Below are 15,046 nucleotides of genomic sequence, written 5' to 3'. Positions count from 1 at the left end.
ATACCTGCCTACAAAGTTTGCAGACTGCAAGCTGGGCAGAGCTCAGCAGCTCATTCAGATTGAGTAATTTATGCCTGGTACCACAAACGAATGAAAACTGGAAGACAAAGAAGAGTTGTATTTGGGGAAGGGAGAAAGAATAAGAATCACTCTGTAGGCCTAGCAGATACTCATTTTCTGTCATTATAGGTACTAAAGCCTTTCTAGGGGAGTCTACAGTCAACTTCAGTACTGGCAAAAGACATGATATGCTCTTTGTGGGCTGGGGATCGTACCTCTCCATGAGCAAATCTCATGCGAAGTGTCATAATATTACTTTTCTGCTCTGCATTTATTAAGCTGTTGCAATATGTGGGTACAGATAACTTTCTGCAGCTGCTAATAACCAGCTGGTTATGACTGGAGTCGGTGAGCACAGTGCACTACAGTGGTGCCATCATCTAAAATTAAAAATGAAACTTCAGACTTCTGGCACTGACTGCTTACACACAAATGTATTTCCTGAGTTTGATAATACACAAATAATAGGAAGAAAACAAAACAATAGAAACAAAGCAAAATGAATGATGGTTCTATCTGACAGATCCAATTGTACTTCAAAATGAAAGCATACTTCACTAAAATGATTTTGCTGTGAGACAAAATCTTTCTCAAATAGCTATTGGAAAAGAACCTTCCATTTGAAATAGTAATCACATATACCTGTGACTGAACTGACAATGAAAGAGAGGGCCTTGAGATAGTCAGAAACCTGGGACAGATTAATTTGTCTGGATATGATACTGTTTTCCTACACTGCCCTTGCAAGACTGAATTATGCATCAGGTGGTTACGTTTCATTTATCAGATTTCTTCCATTGCTTTACCATCCAGAAGCAATATTAACCACAGCAGTGCTAACACAATGCTGCTGCGGGAGTTTCGCATTGCCTAAATTGCAGTAGATTTTCAGCCTGAAAGAAAATACACAGTGAATTTTCTTATCATGCCACTCACTGTCCCAACTCTAAAAAGGACTCGGTTTCCCAAGTTTTTCTGCTGCAGCTTTGCTCTGTATTGGACTAGGTTTTTGTAATGCTAGGCAATAGGCAATCACTGTATGAAAAGGTTTCTCAATTGCAAATAGCAGGTCAACCATATTTATTAGTTTTTGCTAATCTTAATTTCTCCCAGCTCTCATAAACATGAGAGACAAAAGCTCTCTGCTTTGCCATGCAGAAGAAAGATACCAGGAATTCCCAAATACATTTGAATTAGAAGATACTCTCACAGTTCACATGTTTTGGCCATGAAGGGAGGGACAAGTGACCAAATTTGCAAATCCCCCCATGTCATATTAAGGGGAAATGACACTCCAAGTCCATATGTAAGAGGAAGAAGCATTAAATTTACTAGGAGACGTCTATAAATCAGTTATCCTATATGTGTTAGTCCTCCCCTGAACGCCAACCTTCAGCAACAGTAGTTTTCTACCTAGTGGTGTCACTTGAATGAAACATTTTCCATTAAATAACATTGAAAAACAGATTTTTAAAATATAAACAAGATTTTTAAAAGTTAACAAATAATTAAATCCAATGAAATATTTAAAGCCCATGTCCATCTGAATGCACCTCGTTGCAGATTGATAGAAAGAGATGCAGTCTGTGTCCACAGCTTTCCTTCATATATCATATGACAGGATATAACTTTCATTTGTACAGCAATGACTTAAAGTGTAAATGTAGTAGACTTTCACATAGAAGAGTTATTGGAAGACCTTTCTGATATTCCTGAAGTTCCACCCTCTACTATCATGCCGCAGAGGAAAGACAGACATCATGGAAGTTCTTGAAATAAGAAGTTCCTTAAAACAAACCTTATTCCTCTGAAGTAACTTCTCCTGTTGACTGCCACTGAGTTTTTGTTCAAGAATGGGTTCAACAAGAGCTCTGGAGACTTGTCTCAAGCATCCCAAATGGCTACTCACAGATTAACTCATCCCAGAATTGCAGTGCAGTGTCCTTCATTAAACTCATTCATAAGAAACAACTACAATAGTCTACATTGGCTTTCATCATGCCAATTTATTTAGGCTCAGTAAAAGATACAGTTGAGGAATAGAAATTGCTCAGTCTGTCTTCACTCTTTCAAGTCATCAAGGCACAGATGCTGGCTTGTCTTTTCTGTCTTGATCTCTTCCCAGTGAAGAAGGGTGGGATGAAGTGTATACCCAGAAGTCCTCTGGAATCATCTGTCTCCTGAAAAGTTCCTCAGTGACTCCCCTGGAGTTGCAATAAGGTCAAAATGAACCTAATGTGTTCTACATACTTTAAATACATTATATTCTTAGAAATAAAAGTCTTCCTTGAAGAATGACTTCAGTGAGTGTTTATACTTACCTTTTTTTTTTTTTTTCACAATAAATGCAAGGAATTATAAGAAGTACTTTATCCCTCTCTAAAACGCCAAACATACTCAGAACAAAAAAAATCACCATGAAGTCAACTAATGACACATTAAAAGTGAACATCTTTATATTTTGATGTATTTCATTTACAATGAGAAAAGACACTGGGAATTTTCTAAAATCCTGCAGAAAATTAAAGGGACTTATAGTCATTTATGGTTTACAAGAAAAGTAACAAAAAGTACCAATGCATAACTTCATGAAAATTTTGTAACTGAAATGCAAATTAAGTGCAAAAATATGCAAAATATTTTCCAGTCATATCAAAATATGAAAAAACATGATTATAAATTGAAAGTAAATTATAATACAGATGCACCATAATTTTCATTCTGGTACTATTACAAGCAGCAAGAGACTGAGAAGATTGAATTTTTACTTTCCATATTCATTTTGCTCATTTTTTTCACTTAGAAGGAGACACCTCCGAAAAATTACAAGACATTTAGTAAGTGATCTAAAATGATTAAAAACAAGATTAAAAAAAAAAAAAAAAGCTTTCCAGGGCTTGTCAACATCGATTTTCTCATCAAATTTAATGCAAAATAGCTAATGAGGGCAATTCAGCCCCACTAATGCTGTTCAAGGTGCAAACTTGAGTTTTAGAATACTCTCTCCACATTTAGTATGGTGATGATTACAAGAAAAGCAGTGCTCCAATATGTTAATTTCCTGTCTGTTTTTCTGCTGAACTCTTCATTTGAAGATTGCTGTCAACCTCGATTCCACAGGAGATCAAAGTGAGGCATCCAGTTCGCACCATATGCCATCATATGAAATTACTTTTAAGAAATCTCCAACATAATTAAAAACTCTTCATAAACCATCTCAAAGAGAAAGAGTCACCATACCATTTATCCACTCTTGATACAGCCTAAAGGAAGGTGACAAAACGTAACTTGAAACTTATGCTAAATGTGCCATCTTCTTCTTTTCAAGTTCTTATTAATTATCTCCTCTGAAAACCACTATAAGGAGGAGGTTTCTTTTTGCATAGAGACACCTGAGTTTATTGTACCTCTGTAAGTGTCCCACTTGATGCCCGAGAAGACCACGATGGGCTGCAATAAGTGATCAGACCTTGGTAAAATTTAGAATGCAGAATATGTCCTGGGTGCTCAGTTGATGGTGGGATATACACTTTAGGAAAGGCTCATCTGGACCATTTAAGCAGCTGAATTCACACAAAGGGCATATTGTCCTGTACCATCATGACCCCATCCAGCAGTCCTGGCCAGAAAAGTGGGGTCTTTCTCACCGACTTGAGTGTTGTAAAACATCAAATTCCAAAGGTCAAGTGAGAAGAGATACAGATGGCCCAATCCATATTCTGTTTCCCAAATACAGCACTAAGTATCAGCAAGTAGAAACCATAGAGCTATAGAGAAAAGCCTTTAGATTCTAGTGAACCCAGTTTAGTTCAGCTTGCAGTGTCCTTTTATCTTTAAATATGCTGTTTTTTTTGTACTAGTTGGTTGTAGTTTGTTTTTGAATAAAAACATTTTTGACTGGTTCTAAAATTCAATGAACATACATGGAATAAGAGACATTCCAGTTCCAGACAGATCGCACCAACATAAGGTAGAGTAGATGGGCCCAGAACTCAGAGTCAAGCTACCATCCCTCTCCAGAATTACTCCAAAATCGTCTCCCTTAGGCACCCAGGAAACCAAGAGCACATGCACCAGGCCCCAACTCCACAAGTGAAACACAAGCAGTATTCTGCATCCTAAACTATCACCCACTTCCAACATCACCACTTCCTTAAATAGCTGTCAAGAGTTAACTGCAAGGCTAGGTTGTTTCCCACTGACTTTTTGCATTAAGCAGTTCACAAAGGTACCGTACTGGCTTTAAGAGACTAATTGAAATGCATCCATCTGATGATGATGCCAAGAATATGACTATAAGCAGCTTCTACTGTTTACAGACTTGAAAAAAGACGAAAACATCTGGTCTGGTATGTAAAGGAGTGCCAAATCCATCCTGTAGAGCAAATCACAGAGTTGAAAATCATTAACTCTGCTGTGCTTGCTTCTTTGATAAAATTAGATACATCTTGGTCCAATCTACCTGTGAGATTTTTATTTTTTTTAATGACAAAGGAATAGGAAATACAGGGGACTTGGCCAAGTGTTTCTTTGAGTACCTCGGCAACTTGTCATTCCTGATAGTGGAATTGTGGTCTAATCTTCAGTTGTTTGCAATTTAACTTATTCCCAAAATGTACCACTTTTCATTGTACATGTTTCTCCAAAATGTGCCTATTTACCTTCCCAGCCCAGGAAGAAATACATTAGATGATTTAAAGGGTAGACCTTAATGCAATTTAAGGCCTTGCAAATTGATTTTCCTTAATGAACTTTATATCTTGACATCCTGTCGTTTTTCCTCTAGTACATTCAATTAGGCTATAATCAGTTATTAATGGTTAGATAATGGAAATGTGACATCATCCACACAAGGCAGAAATTTTTGCAAGAGATTAATTAAAATCTAATTTTCATGCAAGATTAGACCATCTGAGCCAAGTGGTACTATGATAATTGTAAATATATATAAATATATATATAAATAACAATTAAAAAAATCAAGAAAACCAAAATGAAGAAAGGAAGAACACTGATCTTGGATAGATGCTTAAATGAAAGGAAACCACCACACTTTCCTCGTGGGCGTGGAAGTGATAGAACATTTGCATGTTCATTTAAGAAATGAATTTGCTGTGCTCGCACAGCAGGACAAATACAAATCAAAGCATTTCCATTCATTCCCGTAAAAGAGCTGAATACTTTTTTTTTTTTCTGTGTGTGTGTGTGGATTAAATCCTACAGCTATTTATGCCATATTTTCAGATAGAGATGCACACATTAACAGTAATAGTACCAGGACTTAAAGCAGAGATGCTTTTTGTGTTTTTTGATAATGTTAACTTCTGATTAAGAGGAGCTTTGGGCTGAAACTATGTATCTAATCTTAAATAAAACAGCTCAGCAATTCAATTTGCCCCATATCAAAGAAGAAAAAATGTTGTTTGTCTGCCAAGAAAAATGATCTATTTATCTGATGCAACATACTCTGTCAGCATTTCTGAACAGCTCTCCCACTCAATCTCACTGGAGGATCTCTGTAGATTCAGGCCTTCAGTAGTCAATATGTCACACCAAACACTGGGTTTGTTTTTCCTTCTTCCTTCTCTTTCTTTCTTTCTTTCTTTTCCTTTCTTTCTTTCTTTCTTTCTTTCTTTCTTTCTTTCTTTCTTTCTTTCTTTCTTTCTTTCTTTCTTTCTCTCTTTTTTCTCTTCTTTCTCCCTCTTTCTCTCTGTCTCTCTTCTCTTCTCTTTCTCTTTCTCTTTCTCTTTCTCTTTCTCTTTCTCTTTCTCTTTCTCTTTCTCTTTCTCTTTCTCTTTCTCTTTCTCTTTCTCTTTCTCTTTCTCTTTCTCTTTCTCTTTCCCTCTCTATTTCTATTTTTCTTTCTTATTTATTTGTTTGTTTGTTTGTTTTTGTAGGCATATTTCATCTATTCTCAAAACAAACTGAATTTGCCCCATACCAAAGAAGAAAAAATGTTGTTTGTCTGCCAAGAAAAATGATCTATTTATCTGATGCAACATTCTCTGTCAGCATTTCTGAACAGCTCTCCCACTCAGTCTCACTGCAGGATCTCTGTAGATTCAGGCCTTCAGTAGTCAATATGTCACACCAAACACTGGGTTTGTTTTTCCTTCTTCCTTCTCTTTCTTTCTTTCTTTCTTTCTTTCTTTCTTTCTTTCTTTCTTTCTTTCTTTCTTTCTTTCTTTCTTTCTTTCTTTCTTTCTTCCTTCCTTCCTTCCTTCCTTCTTCCTTCCTTCCTTCCTTCCTTCCTTCCTTCCTTCCTTCCTTTCTTCCTTTCCTTTCTTCCTTTCTTCCTTTCTTTCCTTTCCTTTCTTCTTCTTCTTCTTCTTTTTCTTTCTTTCTTCTTTCTCTTCTTTCTTTCTTTCTTTCTTTTCTTTCTTTCTTTCTTTCTTTCTTTCTTTCTTTCTCTTCTTTCTTCTTCTCTTTTTCTTTCTCTCTTTCTTTCCTTTCTTTCCTCTTTCTCCCTCTCTCTCTATGTCTCTCTTTCTCCTTCTCTTTCTCCTTCTCTTTCTCTTTCTCTTTCTCTTTCTCTTTCCTCTCTCTTCTTCTCTTCTTTTCTTTCTTATTTATTTGTTTGTTTGTTTGTTTTTGTAGGCATATTTCATCTATTCTCAAAACAAACTGAAACATAATGATTATATTAACAAATAATAACTTTGTAATCGTAGAATCCATATTGCTGCAGCAATTTTGGAAGTCTTTCTATGTCAGCACTAAAATACCCAAAGCAATAAAAGCATCGAACATAGGATGTGTTAGTTCCTATCATTCACTACTGCTTCTCACACCAGCATCTCCAAAGCACGCTAATCTGAGATATTCGGGGGACAGTACCTCAAAGGGAGGTGCTAGAGGCAAAAAAGATTCAAAGTCTACAAATAGTCCCTGCTCATCTTGCTAGCTCTCAACTGACACCTTCTGTGATGGCACCATCAATTGATTTTATTGGATTTTGTCTCCATTTATGTCCAGGAAAACAGGAATCATGCCTGAGGGACACAATGTTCCACAAAGATCTTTGTGGTATCTGGATTATGTCAGTTTCTTTTTTTGATATTTTTACTTTTTACTAGCTCTTTTTTTTTTTTTTTTTTTTTTTTTTGAGAAATCAAAAGTAAAACTCCACGTGGTCCAGATTTTCCACTCATTCGATGATTTTCAATCTTCTACATGGCTATTTTTCTCAAAACAATTTAATGAACTTAGGGATTTCATAAAATTTTTAAAAATATGTGCTCAACATTGCATTTTTTTCCTTAAACTTTCCAGACTTTTTTTTCTCCAAATCCTTCAAGTATCCCAGTAACTATCTATAGCCATAATCTTAATTAAGAAGAAAAGAATTTTAGATCATTAGTCTAGGTCTGCTTAGAAAAATTGTTACAAAATTGTAACTGAAGTTTTCAATGGCAATTTTCCTTCCCCAGAGATAAGGCAATTAAAGCCATTTCATATAAAATCAACCTTGTCCCCATTGCCTTGGTGTAGGTGTGCAGAAGTAAGAACAGATCAATACAAGAATCTATTCACAGGGAAAAAGGAACAAATATATCTTTATAATTACAATATGTTACACATTCCGCAGCTGCAAGCCTCTTGTGAATAGTTCTGATCTGAATGTAAATACATGCTTTAAACTGAGAATAATTCTAAAGAGGAAATGGGAACACACACAGAACAAGGCAATGTTTTATATCTCCTTTTAAATATATGAGCCAAGTTATGCATATTTCCTCTCTGTTCCCATGATATACTGAAGAGTAGCCTGTTAGAATGTATGGTGCAATGGAAATATGAAACAAGAACATATTAACCCACCAAGAGCTCACAGTTTCTATTTAAATCTACACTCTTTACAGGCCTACCAACATTACCTAACTAAGTAATTATTAGCTGAGACAAAAAACATATCAGGTAGGAAAGATACCTTGGTTTAAAATGAGGTTTGTCAAATTACTGGAGTCCAAAGATAAAAATTTCTACTGGTTGTAGATAAAAATGATAAAAATTTCATAGTGATTGTATGTGTTCCCTTACACTGAAGTGAGCCCATGATTCTTCTTCCCTCAGCCTTGCTGTACAGTATTTAACACAGGTACATCAACAAAAGCACTCTAGGAAAAAAAAAATAAGTAAAACAGGGGAGCAAGCTCCAAATACAGAGACAGATGAGCAGATCACACTACTGTTAGGATAGACACAGGTATTTGGGTAACTCCTGCAGTTCTTTGAGGAAAATATTCTCTTAATCACATTTCCAGTGAAGCCATATTACTCTGATTATGCATATTTGCAATGCCTCAGAGTTATCTGGTGGGTACTTGGGTCTGCAGAGTCCTCAGGGCTGTCCTTCAAGGACTGCAGGACTGAGGCTGCTTGGCAAATGGGGAACACTCAGACAAGGCTGAAAAACTTACTCAGATTTCTTCAGTATTCACTGAGGTGGGCAAATATTGCTCATAGCCGTTCCCTCAAAACCAAATTCCTTCTATCTGTGAAAGCATGAAATGAACAAAAACAGACTTGGCTGCTTCTCTCACTTTCCTTGTCTGGGACTTCTGCCCTCAGGAATTCCTTATCCTCTCCCTCTTAGCAGCTCCTAAGCCACACCACGGTTGCTTTCAGGAAAACTTCCAGAGCAGTGTGAGCTGGAGGAGACATGCTCAGTGGACAGTGTTGGGTCGTTGGAAGAATAAATGAGACTGAAAATGCCCAGACCACATCCTGAAACGTTCCATGTCATCCACAGAAAAAAACAGCTATGGAAAAAATATGCAAGGCATTGAACGCTTTGAGAGAAATTTCTATTCCTTCTAATTATTTTTCAATTTACTCTCTGCTGGATGAGATCTGGAGCTCTTCTTGTCTGCTTGTCAGCACAAACTTTGCATATCTTGATCTGCATCTGAGGCTTACTGAAACATGAATATGCTGATTACAACTCACCCTCTCCTCAGCTCAGTCCCAGCTGCTGCTCTCATCATGAACTTCTGACTAAAATGCAAAACTATTTTTTGTTGTTGTTTTTTAACTTATGTGAGTCCTCAGCTCCTTTTTCAGCTCTCTGAAAGTTGCTGAAATATGCAAGCACTACACTTTTATTTGTCAATCTGCATCCTAAGGCATATGCCTTAAGGAGAGAAGCACCAGTGGGACAGTGTCACCACAATCTAATGATAGTAACACACTCCAGAGCCCCAGTTTTTATATCTCTCCACTCTCACTTCTTGCTGACAGTATTAAAATTATTAGAATCTCTGAGGAGAGGAAATTGAGGATGCGGAAGTAAGAGACAACTATTCTGTGTGCTGTTGGTGACCCTCATCCTTTGCCATGAAATTTTATCTTGAGTGAGGCATACATAAAACCATAAGGCCTCCCTAAAGTATTCCATAGGAACTCAGCTGTACACATCTTAGAAGGCAAACTATATTTTCCTTTCCAGTCAATATGCAGGTATCTTCCAACCCTTCATTCACATGAAGAATGATCTTTTTGTGCTCCCACTTCCTTTCATTTCTGTTCTTGAGCTACAGCCACAGCTAACCACACATGAGGTAGGGAACCAATTGCCTGATGTGTAGATAATTATTCCACAGTGAAAGGGCAATATTAAATCTGACTGAAACAGGTTGAAAAAGAACAGAGGCAGTTTGAGACAAAGGAACAAAAAATTCAGAATGAAACATTTCTGTTACCGTTGATACCTTTCATCTCAAATTATTCTAATAATTTTGATACTTTATGAGAGCACATGGATCATAAACAAACATAAAAATAGCAGAGCAACCACTCAATGGAGAAATCCATTTCAAAAAATATTTCAGGGGTGTTGTTTTTGCTTTTGACTTTGGACATAGAAAATTTACATATAGGATGCCAGTAAGAGCAGCTCCCTGTTTGCAGATGTTTCATCTTCACTGAGAAAGTTTTGTACATTAGACAGCATCAGCCAAGATGTTTTTCTGAATAGCAAAAATTACCAACTTGTGATTCACTCAGCAGTGGACTGACAATAGATGGTGGTACTTCAGTGGTACTATTCTCCACATCTAGAACGTATCAGAAGAGCACAAACTTCAACATAAAAAACGCTACACCCGTATTAAGAAGTCTTATCTGGTCTCTCATAATCAGCTTTGCACTACTGTAGAAGTCTTCTATTGCATTTTCAGCACCATTTCTCCTCTCAAAGATGGAAACATCCTACAGCATTGACCTCTGGTAGATACTCTGGTAGTTCCAGAGGCCCCAGTTTACCTGTGTGTTGTTTCAAAACCCAGCAAGATGTCTGACTTTTGGTCAGTCTAGTAAGTCACCTGGGTCTCTTACTGCCTAGTAGAGCTTTGCTTGAGGATTTTCACTTTTGATGAAAAAAAAAGAAGTGGGAAGGAGCAAAGCTTCCAGTACCTCTGTAATTAATCACAGATTAAAGTGCTATATGAATTACACAGACGTTGAGACACTGCTGTTAGAATTTTTAGCAAAGAAAACAGCTTAAGGCATACACTGTGTATTTGGCTAATAGAATTATTAGCCACTGTCCCAGGGAGATTTTTTCCAATCTTTGGAAGCAACCTTCATAAACTATGATACAGTATTTTCTGTCTTTAACTGCAATGCATAGTTTGTGAATTGTAGGAAATGTGGTACTCAATAAATTTATATATCATAGAAACCTGGTACAGTGCAACAGAAAATTCAAATATAGCAGTTTTTCAAATCAAGCACACAGATTTTTTTTTAAATGAAAGTGGGGTAGGAGAAAGTGCCACTGAGCACATTAATTTGCAGCAGAGGATAGCTTTACAGCCAACTGCAACCCTTGCAAATTTATCAACAATTACCACCACAGCTTTTAACATCTTTCCCTGCTAAATCTTTTCCAGATCCATCTCATTGTTCACACCACAGCAAGAGACAATTAGTTAATACGTATCGCTATCATAAGCAATACTTTAAAAGGTGTTAAATCTCGCCATATGTGCCAATTTCACAGATCCTAATGAGATTCACTTTGTTTCACTTCTTACAAAGTACTTTCAAACTCAAAGAAAACGCTACTGAAAAAAAAAAAAAAAATCACATTAAACACACTACTTCACCTAAACAGTAACCTATTTTATTATAAGTAATTAGAAACAACGTTAGAATAACACAGTCAGACTAAGAATATTGTCTGCCAGAGCAGGTAAGCGTTTTCCTGTGCTGCCCACAAATTCATCTATGGACTGCACTCCTCAGAATGGGATCTGTGTGGAAACAGCCTGAAATACATCTCTTGAGAAGGATGAAGCATCTGTGATATGGTCATTGTATGTTAGCTTCAAGATGTGCAAAGCAACATAAAAAATGCCAATATAGGATAATTTGATGACTGAATAAAGTTATTTACCCTCTGGCTTCCTCAAAAGCGATGACCAGAATTCATGTAGAGACTGCAATCAGCCAGTTTGTTCTCCTATATATTCAAGAGCCATTTAACAATACCCACTTGTTGGAAAATAAGTCTGATTATGTGTCTGGAGATACAAAGATATGAATTAAAACTTCTGAGAATGCAAACCTTTCTGAAATCTGTTCAGAGAGAGAAAAAATCCCTACTGTGACTTATGAATTATTCTTTTATTCACAGGGCAGAATAACTGTCCTCTTCCTCTTTCCTGTGACCAGCAACTTTTCTCTTTAATTAGACTTCCTCTTCAATTGTTTTAAAATAAAGATAGAAATGCTGGCAATACTACATGAACAGAATTATGAACCGTAAAGCATGAAATGCAGAAAAATGGAAATACTTTTCTTTGCATCACCTCTAACAAAATGCTACTTTTTCTGCATTTTGGTTAATGCCTGGTTTTCAAAAGAAATTCAAGAAGTACTCTTGCTTCAGTGATAGTAGGCAACGTCCACATGGCTTTAAGGTTGCTGAAATACAGGGGAATATTAAATCACTATGGTCACATCTGAAATTTCTTAGTAGCTATAGACATGCCTAATAGCAGAATTTGGGCCTTGGTGAATATCAACACGTCTATTTCATTTTGAAGAAGGCTTTGAGGAACATTAAAAGGAAATCAATCACAGTTTTCTTAACAGAGTGTTACAGAGTGACAATTAAGTATGTCCCACTGGACCATGGTGCAGTCCAGATCAGATTTCAAAGACTGAGTGATTGAGGTTGCTACTTCTGGCCAAAAAAAAAAAAAACTTTATTGTATTAAAATCCAAGACTTCATAAAAAAAAGTGTTTTGTACTAACATGATCAAATATTCTCATTATTTTAAAACTTATATCAATATTTTCTCTAAATTCTTCTAGAATCAACTGGATTTTTCTAAAAACTGAGTTTGATTTCTTTTTAAATTATAGAAATCTTACAGAGTGATGGAAATAATGAGTTTTGACAATTTCTATTACTTTTTCAAAAAGGAAAAGGAAAAACAATTAGGAAGATTCAGCAAGATCAGCTATGCTAGCAGACAGGTTGATCCTCAAAAAAATCAACTTGCCTTTTTGCATTGCTATGGCACCAACAATTGCCAAGACCCTCAGATTCAAAAGTTTACAAACTTCCCACTGCTCTGATCTAATATATTCTTTCCCTGAAATAAGCTGGGCTATCAAGGAGGGATCTTGCACAATTAAGCTGTTAAATGATTTGTCTCCTGAGCTCAGGACAGTTGTTTTAATAACCTAAGGAAGTTCATTCTCCATTTGTAAGTGCTCATCATAACAGCACGTTTGCATGACATATTATTCATACACATCTCCTGATTGCCTCCTATCCTCATTTGTTGATGCTCTGAGTGTGAGCTGTGGGTGTTCTTACCTTCTTTTCACCAAAATCTAAACTAAACTTTCTTCAGTTTGAAGAAGAAAGAAAGAAAAAAGAAAGGAAGGAAGGAAGGAAGGAAGGAAGGAAGGAAGGAAGGAAGGAAGGAAGGAAGGAAGGAAGGAAGGAAGGAAGGAAGGAAGGAAGGAAGGAAGGATTTAAATGCTCCTTGCCTGCAAGGCTTTCAGAGGTCAGAATTTCTTTCCAGTTCATTTCCATGAATGGCACAGAGTTATGTGCAGTCTTCCTTAGCCTTCTTTCTTTTTTGAAAGCCTAAGATCAGTTTGTTAGCCTGTGCATCCTTAAGAAAACATAAAAGCATTGTCCACCTAAGCCCTGGAACTTCCAGCAAGGCCAGGCCAGATTTCAAGCTTATTTTTCACTATCCAGGCAGAACAGGAGGGAAGGCCACTCCTGTAGGGAGACAGATGCAGGAAAGACCATTTCCATCCTTGGGCTAGACAGCCCAAGCCAGAGAGCCCCACCGACGCTCTGGATAACACTGGCTGACCAGGCTTTCCACATAGATGTACCCTCAGCATTACAGGTAGTGTGATGCAGAAGCATGGCTGCAGGCTATGAATGTGGGCTAGTCTCAGTGTGTATCCAAACTTTCAAAAAGTTTTTGCATCCCATGATGTGCTCTGGGCTAGCCACCAATGAAGTAAATTCAGCTAGACCTTTACAATAAATACCACCAGACTGAGTCTTAGGCACACTCTGAGTCTTATGTGATGCCTAAATGCCTTTTACATGAATAAAACCTACTTTATGACTAATGTTTCTGGATCACACATTGCTCAATGACTACCGCAAGTGGTGTTGGTGATGTTGCAAATGCAGTGACTGTGTTTTGCTAATTTTGTTGTGAGCCATTCTATGTATGGTTAGATTTGATGAGTCTTTTCTTTCCAGAATGAATGAATATTTCTTGTTGCACCCCCTCCCAATATGCCAGTAAATAGTGAGGCCTGAGCTATGATGTCTCAGATTCAAAACTTCAGCTGTAAGCCACAGCTATTTTACTTTACAAAAGTACCCACTGACAGACTGAATCCAGCTCTTGGTAAAGCTGCTAACCTATCTCCAAAGAGCCACAGATTAATCATCTCTTTTCTGAAGACTAGTAGGAAAGGGCATTTGGGATTGATAGATTTAGATGGGTAGTATGCAAAAGCAAATTATTTTCCAAGCTTTTCCGATACAACTTGTCTCTTTGTCTGCCTAATATGCCCAGGTAAGTGAAGTGCCTTCTGCTATGCATTTCCTGCACAACAAAAAACCCAGATATTGTACTTACCAGAGTAATGTAAATAAACAGAATTCTTAAGAGTGAGTTTTTTCATGTTAGGATGCCCAGAAAGAGCAAAAAAAAAAAAAAAAAAAAAAGAGCCAAATATAACAGAAAAATAAATTAGTATTTGTCTTCTGGCAGTAGTTTTCCACAAGCAAGTCTGTAACATTTGCTGTAAGGTGTGGTTTGTGTTTTTTTTTTTTTTCTTTTAGGATCTGCTCTTTTCTATCTGTTTCCTTTTTAACATGTCCTCAATATCAGTGATTTTTATTTCAACTATAAGAGGTAAATAACTGGGTCGAACAATAGCTCTTCCCCTTATAAACCAAAATATGATAGTGCCAGTGGAAAAAAATATAGAAAATTGCCATGGAAATAAAATCTCAGCAAGTGTTTTCATTCATGAGATTTGCTCAGCAAAAGGTCTTTGGAAAAGAAAATACGATCCATAAAGCCAGCATCAATTAACACAGATTGTAGGCACTAGACTTCATTTCTTCTTAATTTCTGCCTACCAGAAAATGATGATTATACTTACTCTACCAATGATGGAGCTGTGTATTCATAAAAATGGAAAAATCCCCATCTCTTGCTGGGCTTTGTGAAAGTCTATGAAAATCTGCAAACTTGTAAAATTGTGAGATGAAGCACTAAGCTGAATGAATCCAGATCAGTGACTGGTGTTACTAGTGAGTAACAGAACAGCTGATGTTTCAGGAAAATATGTGGAAGAAGTAAGATGCCCTGCATTCATTCTTGTCAAAGATATGTCCTTCATGACCTCTCATCCCCTAATTGGTTTGCACTCTGTAAAGTGCATTTATATTTTCCCTGGCCTTGAGCCTTTCAGTGCAAA

The sequence above is a fragment of the Meleagris gallopavo genome, chromosome 10 (assembly GCF_905368555.1).
Source record: "Meleagris gallopavo chromosome 10, MGAL_WU_HG_1.1, whole genome shotgun sequence".
Taxonomy (NCBI): domain Eukaryota; kingdom Metazoa; phylum Chordata; class Aves; order Galliformes; family Phasianidae; genus Meleagris; species Meleagris gallopavo.
This window is presented reverse-complemented; position numbering follows the sequence as displayed.